Source organism: Mesoplodon bidens, assembly GCF_964165515.1.
Source record: "Mesoplodon bidens genome assembly, chromosome: 1".
NCBI classification, from domain to species: domain Eukaryota; kingdom Metazoa; phylum Chordata; class Mammalia; order Artiodactyla; family Ziphiidae; genus Mesoplodon; species Mesoplodon bidens.
Window position 1 is genome coordinate 214,535,611 of NC_138176.1, and position 6,430 is coordinate 214,542,040.

Sequence of the window (6,430 nt, forward strand, 5' to 3'; positions counted from 1 at the left end):
AGTCCCCTCTGCCATGCAACATAATGTGGCAGCACCACTTAAATACATTCTGAAACCAACAGGCCTGAGTGTTTAAAAAAGGCTCCTCAGAACTTCCCTCGTGGTCCAGTGGCTAAGACTCCGCGCTCCCAATGCAGGGGGCCCAGGTTCGATCCCTGGTCAGGGAACTAGTTCCCACATACCACAACTAAGAGCCTGCATGCGGCAATGAAGATCTTGCTTGCTGCAACTAAGACCCGGCACAGCCAAATAAATAAATTAATTAAATTAATTTAAAAAAATAGAAAGGCTCCTCAAATGTTGATTGGGGCTGGATGATTAAAAAGGGGAAGGGGGGAAGTGCACCCTGCAACTCCCTAAGGCTCTTCTAGCGGCTTCCACGCCGCAACGTGGCAGGACAGATGCCAGCCCCGCCGTTTTCCCTCAGTGGCTCGGAGGGCAACACTGAGGGAGCTTCATCTTGAGGTCGCAACTGTGAGTAATGGTGGGCAATGTGAAAAATACGATATTAAATTTTAAAAGTATCTATCTGTGGGCAGTCTTTCTGCCAGCACCTGAAATCTGGCCTCAAGTGGGAGCTGGCCCTTCTGGAATGTGGGCAGGGCTTTGCGAAAGATTGAGTGGGGTAGGGGAATTCTGCTTCTATGTGAGTTTGTAGAAAATGGGAAAGAGTGGTGCCTTTGCCCTAACAACAAGAAAATTCTAGATAAACTACAGAATCATAACTTTTCTTAAACCCATCCTAGAGCTGAGATTTTAGGATAGCCAGGTAGCCTGAAATCTGAGGAATGACAGATCCTTTAAGAAGAGACAGTAGATCAGTGAGGCTGCTGCTTTCTGATTTAGTTCTAGATGCTCCAAGAGAGCATCAGGGGGTTCCTTAGGCAGAAAGCCATATAAATGCTAATTTGCCCCAGGCAAGGTCCCTTCTTTCAAAATTTGAGATTGCTCCAAATTTTTGTTTTTCATCTCTGTTCAAAAGATAGTTAAAAATTTTTTTTCTTCAGAATTTATAATTGTTCCAAGTAGAAGGCTTGGTTCAATGCAAGCAACCCCATCACTATTAGAAACTTGCAATTACATTTTTCTCTTGATTTTTATCAAATAACTTTGTTAAACTTTCTTGCTATCTTACGGACATTTTAACATACATTTAACATTTAAAATATACAATGCATAATGTCTGAGAAGAACAATTATAGTCTCTCCTTTTTAATCTTTGTATGCCTTAGTTTTTTATTTCATTTTTATATTATATTGGCGAGAACCTCTGGAAAAAAACGTAAAAATAATCACTGAAAGCAGATGTTCTTATCTTATTCCTGATCTTAAGAAAAAATTCCGCCCTCACCCACTGCCAACGGCCTGTCTTGTCGCCTGCACGCCGTGCCACTGCCTCACAGAAATGCTTCGACTGCCCGCAGTCCTTCACCAGATTAGGCCAGTGTCCAGGGCCCTGGTTCCTCATCTCACTCGGGTTTATGCCAAAGATGTAAAATCTGGTGCAGATGCCCGACCTTAAGGCTCCAAGGTGTAGACCTTTTAGCCGATGCTGTAACTGTTACTGTGGGGTCCAAGGGAAGGACAGTGATTACTGAGTTGGGGAAGTCCCAAAGTGACAAAAGATGGACTGTTGTAAAGTCCACTGACGTAAAAAATAAATATAAAAATGTTGGTGCTTGGTGGCGCAGTGGTTGAGAGTCCGCCTGCCGATGCAGGGGACATGGGTTCGTGCCCCGGTCCGGGAAGATCCCACATGCCTCGGAGCAGCTGGGCCCGTGAGCCATGGCCGCTGAGCCTGCGCGTCCGGAGCCTGTGCTCCGCAACGGGAGAGGCCACAACAGTGAGAGGCCCGCATACCGCAAAAAAAAAAAAAATGTTGGTGCTAAACTTGTTCAAGATGTTGCCAATAACACAAACGAAGAGGCTGGGGATGGCACCACTACTGCTACTGTCCTGGCATGCTCTATTGCCAAGGAAGGCTTCGAGAAGGTTAGCAAAGGTGCTAATCCAGTGGAATCAGGAGAGGTGTGATGTTAGCTGTTGATGCTGTACTTGCTGAACTTAAGAAGCAGTCTAAACCTGTGACAACCCCGAAAGAGATCACCCAGATTGCTACGATTTCTGCAAATGGAGACAAAGAAATTGGCAACATCATTTCTGATGCAATGAAAAAGGTTGGAGGAAAGGGTGTTATCACAGGAAAGGATGGGAAAACACTGAATGATGAACTAGAAATTATTGAAGGCATGAAGTTTGATAGAGGGTATATCTCTCCATACTTTATTAATACATCATAAGGTCAGAAAAGTGGATTCCAAGTTCCCTATGTTCTTTTGAGTGAAAAGAAAATTTCTAGTGTCCAGTCCATTGTTCCTGCTCTTGAAATTGCCAACGCTCACCGTAAGCCCTTGGTCAAAATTGCTGAAGATGTGGATGGAGAAGCTCTAAGTACACTTGTTTTGAATAGGCTGAAAGTTAGTCTTCAGGCTGTAGCAGTCAAAGCTCCAGGTTTTGGTGACAATAGAAAGAACCAGCTTAAAGACATGGCTATTGCTACTGGCGGTGCAGTATTTGGAGAAGAAGGACTAACTCTAAATCTTGAAGATGTTCAGCCTCATGACGTAGGAAAAGTTGGAGAGGTCATTGTGACCAAAGATGATGCCGTGCTGTTGACAGGATAAGGTGATAAGGCTCAAATTGAAAAGCATATTCAAGAAATCCTCGAGCAGCTAGATATCACAACTAGTGAATATGGAAAGGAAAAACTGAATGAACGTCTGGCAAAACTCTCAGATGGTGTTCCTGTGCTAAAGTTTAGTGGGACAAGTGATGTTGAAGTGAATGAAAAGAAAGACAGAGTTACAGATGCCCTTAATGCTACACGAGCTGCTGTTGAAGAAGGCATTGTTTTGGGAGGGGGCTGTGTCCTGCTTCGGTGCCTTCCAGCCTTGGATTCAATAACTCCAGCTAATGAAGATCAAAAAACTGGTATAGAAATTATTTTAAAAACACTCAAAATTCCTGCAATGACCATTGCTAAGAATGCAGGTATTGAAGGATCACTGATAGTTGAGAAAAATTCGCAGAGTTCTTCAGAAGTTGGTTATGATGCTATGCTTGGAGGTTTTGTGAATATGGTGGGAAAAGGAATCATTGATCCAACTAAGGTTGTAAGAACTGCATTACTGGATGCTGCTGGAGTGGCCTCTCTGTTAACTACAGCAGAAGTTGTAGTCACAGAAATTCCTAAAGAAGAGAAGGATCCTGGAATGGGCGGAATGGGTGGGATGGGAAGTGGGATGGGAGGTGGCATGTTCTAATTCCTAGAATAGGGCTGTACCATCATTAGTGAACTGTGAGAGGAAGCTCAAGGCAGCGTTCCTCACCAGAAACTTGAAGAGAGGTCTGTTGAAGGAGATGACTGAAGAAAAGTCCGGCTGATGTTTAAGAAAATCACTATAACCATCAGTTACTGGTTTCAGTTGACAACATAGAATGGTTTACTGCTGTCATTGTCCATGCCTACAGATAATTTATTTTGTATTTTTGAATAAAGACACTGTTACATTCCTGGTAAATGAGTATAAGAGCCATGTACCAATGTACTGCTTTCAACTTAAATCACTGAGGCATTTTTACTACTATTCTGTTAAAATCAGGATTTAGTGATTGCCATCAACAGAGGAGAAGCTGAGAAGCAGCCTTTCTGTGGAGAGTAAGGATAATTAGGTACAGAGTACAGCAATATCCAATTATGTAACAACCTTTGTGAAATAACAATTGTTTAAAGTTAAAAAAATTCCAAGTTTTCACCATTAAATATTATGTATGCTGCAAAATGTGGTAGATACTATTTATAGTTATGCAAATTTCCTTCAACTCCTAGTTTGCTAAGTTTGTTTATTATCACAAAGAGAGTATTGAATTTTATTAAATATTGATCTTCATCTACTGTGATATTTATATGATTTTTCTTCTTGAAATTATTGTCATAGAGTGTTATTATGTGGGTGGATGTATGGATTATCTAATGTTAAAGCAACCTTGTATTCCACGGATAAATCCAGATTTGTCATGATATATATACAAATGTGTGTGTGTGTGTGTAGTAATGGGTTATTTCTGAATTCAACTGGCTATTTTTAAAAGAACTTTTATATTATAATGAGCTAAGAGGCTTCAAGATGGCGGAAGAGTAAGACGCGGAGATCACCTTCCTCTCCACAAATACATCAGAAATACATTTACATGTGGAACAGCTCCTACAGAACACCTACTGAACGCTAGCAGAAGACCTCAGACCTCCCAAAAGGTAAGAAACTCCCCACATACCTGGGTAGGGCAAAAGAAAAAGGAAAAACAGCGACAAAACAATAGGGATGGTACCTGCACCTCAGGGAGGGAGCCGTGAAGGAGGAAAGGTTTCCACACACTAGGAAGCCCCTTCGCGCGCGGGCGGAGACTGCGGGTGGTGGAGGGGGGAAGCTTCGGAGCTACGGAGGAGAGCGCAGCAACAGGGGTGCGGAGGGCAAAGCGGAGAGATTCCCACACAGAGGATCGGTGCCGACCGGCACTCACCAGCCAGAGAGGCTTGTCTGCTCGCCCGCTGGGAGCTGAGGCTCGGGCTTCGGTCAGAGCGCAGGGAGAGGACTGGGGTTGGCGGCGTGAACACAGCCTGAAGGGGTTAGTGCGCCATGGCTGGCCGGGAGGGAGTCCGGGAAAAAGTCTGGAGCTGCCGAAGAGGCAAGAGACTTTTTCTTCCCTCTTTGTTTCCTGGTGCGTGAGGAGAGGGGATTCAGAGCGCTGCTTAAAGGAGCTCCAGAGACGGGCGCGAGCCTGGGCTAAAAGCGTGGACTCCACAGACGGGCGTGGGACGCTGGGGCTGCTGCTGCCGCCGCCAAGAGGCCTGTGTGCGAGCGCAGGTCACTGTCCATGCCCCCCTTCCGGGGAGCCTGTGCAGCCCGTCACTGCCAGGGCCCCGTGATCCAGGGACAACTTCTCCGGGAGAACAAACGGCGCGCCTCAGGCTGGTGCAACGTCACGCTGGCCTCTGCCACCGCAGGCTCGCCCCGCACTCCATACCCCTCCCTCCCCGCGGCCTGAGTAAGCCAGAGCCCCCGAATCAGCTGCTCCTTTAACCCCATCCTGTCTGAGCGAAGAACAGACGCCCTCTGGCGACCCACACGCAGAGGCGGGGCCAAATCCAAAGCTGAGACCCGGGAGCTCTGAGGACAAAGAAGAGAAAGGGAAATCTCCCCCAGCAGCCTCAGGAGCAGCGGAATAAATCTCCACAATCAACTTGATGTGCCCTGCATCTGTGGAATACCTGAATAGTCAACAAATCATCCCAAATTGAGGTGAACTTTGGGAGCAAATATATATATATATATTTCCCCCCCTTTTCTCTTTTTGTGAGTGTGTATGTGTATGCTTCTGTGTGGGATTTTGTCTGTATAGCTTTGCTTTTACCATTTGTCCAAGGGTTCTGTCCATCCATTTTTTTTTTAACTTTAAAAACTTTTCTTAATAATTATTTTTTATTTTAATAACTTTATTTTACTTTCTTTTCTTTCTTTCTTTCTTTCTCTCTCTTTCTTTTCTTTCTTTTCTTTCTATTTTATTCTCCCTTTTATTCTGAGCCGTGTGGATGAAAGGCTCTTGGTGGTACAGCCAGGCGTCAGGGCTGTGCCCCTGAGGTAGGAGAGCCAAGTTTAGGACACTGGTCCACAAGTACCTCCCAGCTCCATGTAATATCAAACGGCGAAAATCTCCCAGAGATCTCCATCTCAACGCCAAGACCCAGCTTGACTCAACAAACAGCAAGCTACAGTGCTGGACACCCTATGCCAAACAACTAGCAAGACAGGAACACAACCCCATCCATTAGCAGAGAGGCTGCCTAAAATCATAATAAGGCCACAGACACCCCAAAACACACCACCAGACGTGGACCTGCCCACCAGAAAGACAAGATCCAGCCTCATCCACCAGAACACACGCACTAGTCCCCTGCACCAGGAAGCCTACACAAAACACTGAACCAAGCTTAGCCATTGGGGACAGACACCAAAAACAAAGGGAACTAAGAACCTGCAGCCTGTGAAAAGGAGACTCCAAATACAGTAAGTTAAGCAAAATGAGAGGACAGAAAAACACACAGCAGATGAAGGAGCAAGGTAAAAACCCAGCAGACCTAACAAATGAAGAGGGAATAGGCAGTCTACCTGAAAAAGAATTCAGAATAATGATAGTAAAGATGATCCAAAATCTTGGAAACAGAATAGAGAAAATCCAAGAAAAGTTTAACAAGGACCTAGAAAAACTAAAGAGCAAACAAACAGTGATGAACAACACAATAAATGAAATTAAAAATTCTCTAGAAGGGATCAATAGAAGAATAACTGAGGCAGAAGAAAGGATAACTGAC

The 6,430-nt window shown here is 44.7% G+C and overlaps 1 pseudogene across 1 annotated transcript; it reads left to right on the plus strand.

The window, feature by feature from the left end:
* The first annotated feature begins 1,405 nt into the window (after positions 1-1,405).
* On the plus strand, positions 1,406-3,323 carry LOC308612219 (60 kDa heat shock protein, mitochondrial-like; annotated as a pseudogene). Its single transcript has 2 exons — positions 1,406-1,635; positions 1,845-3,323. The product of its transcript is annotated as a 60 kDa heat shock protein, mitochondrial-like (transcript).
* Positions 3,324-6,430: the final 3,107 nt, after the last annotated feature.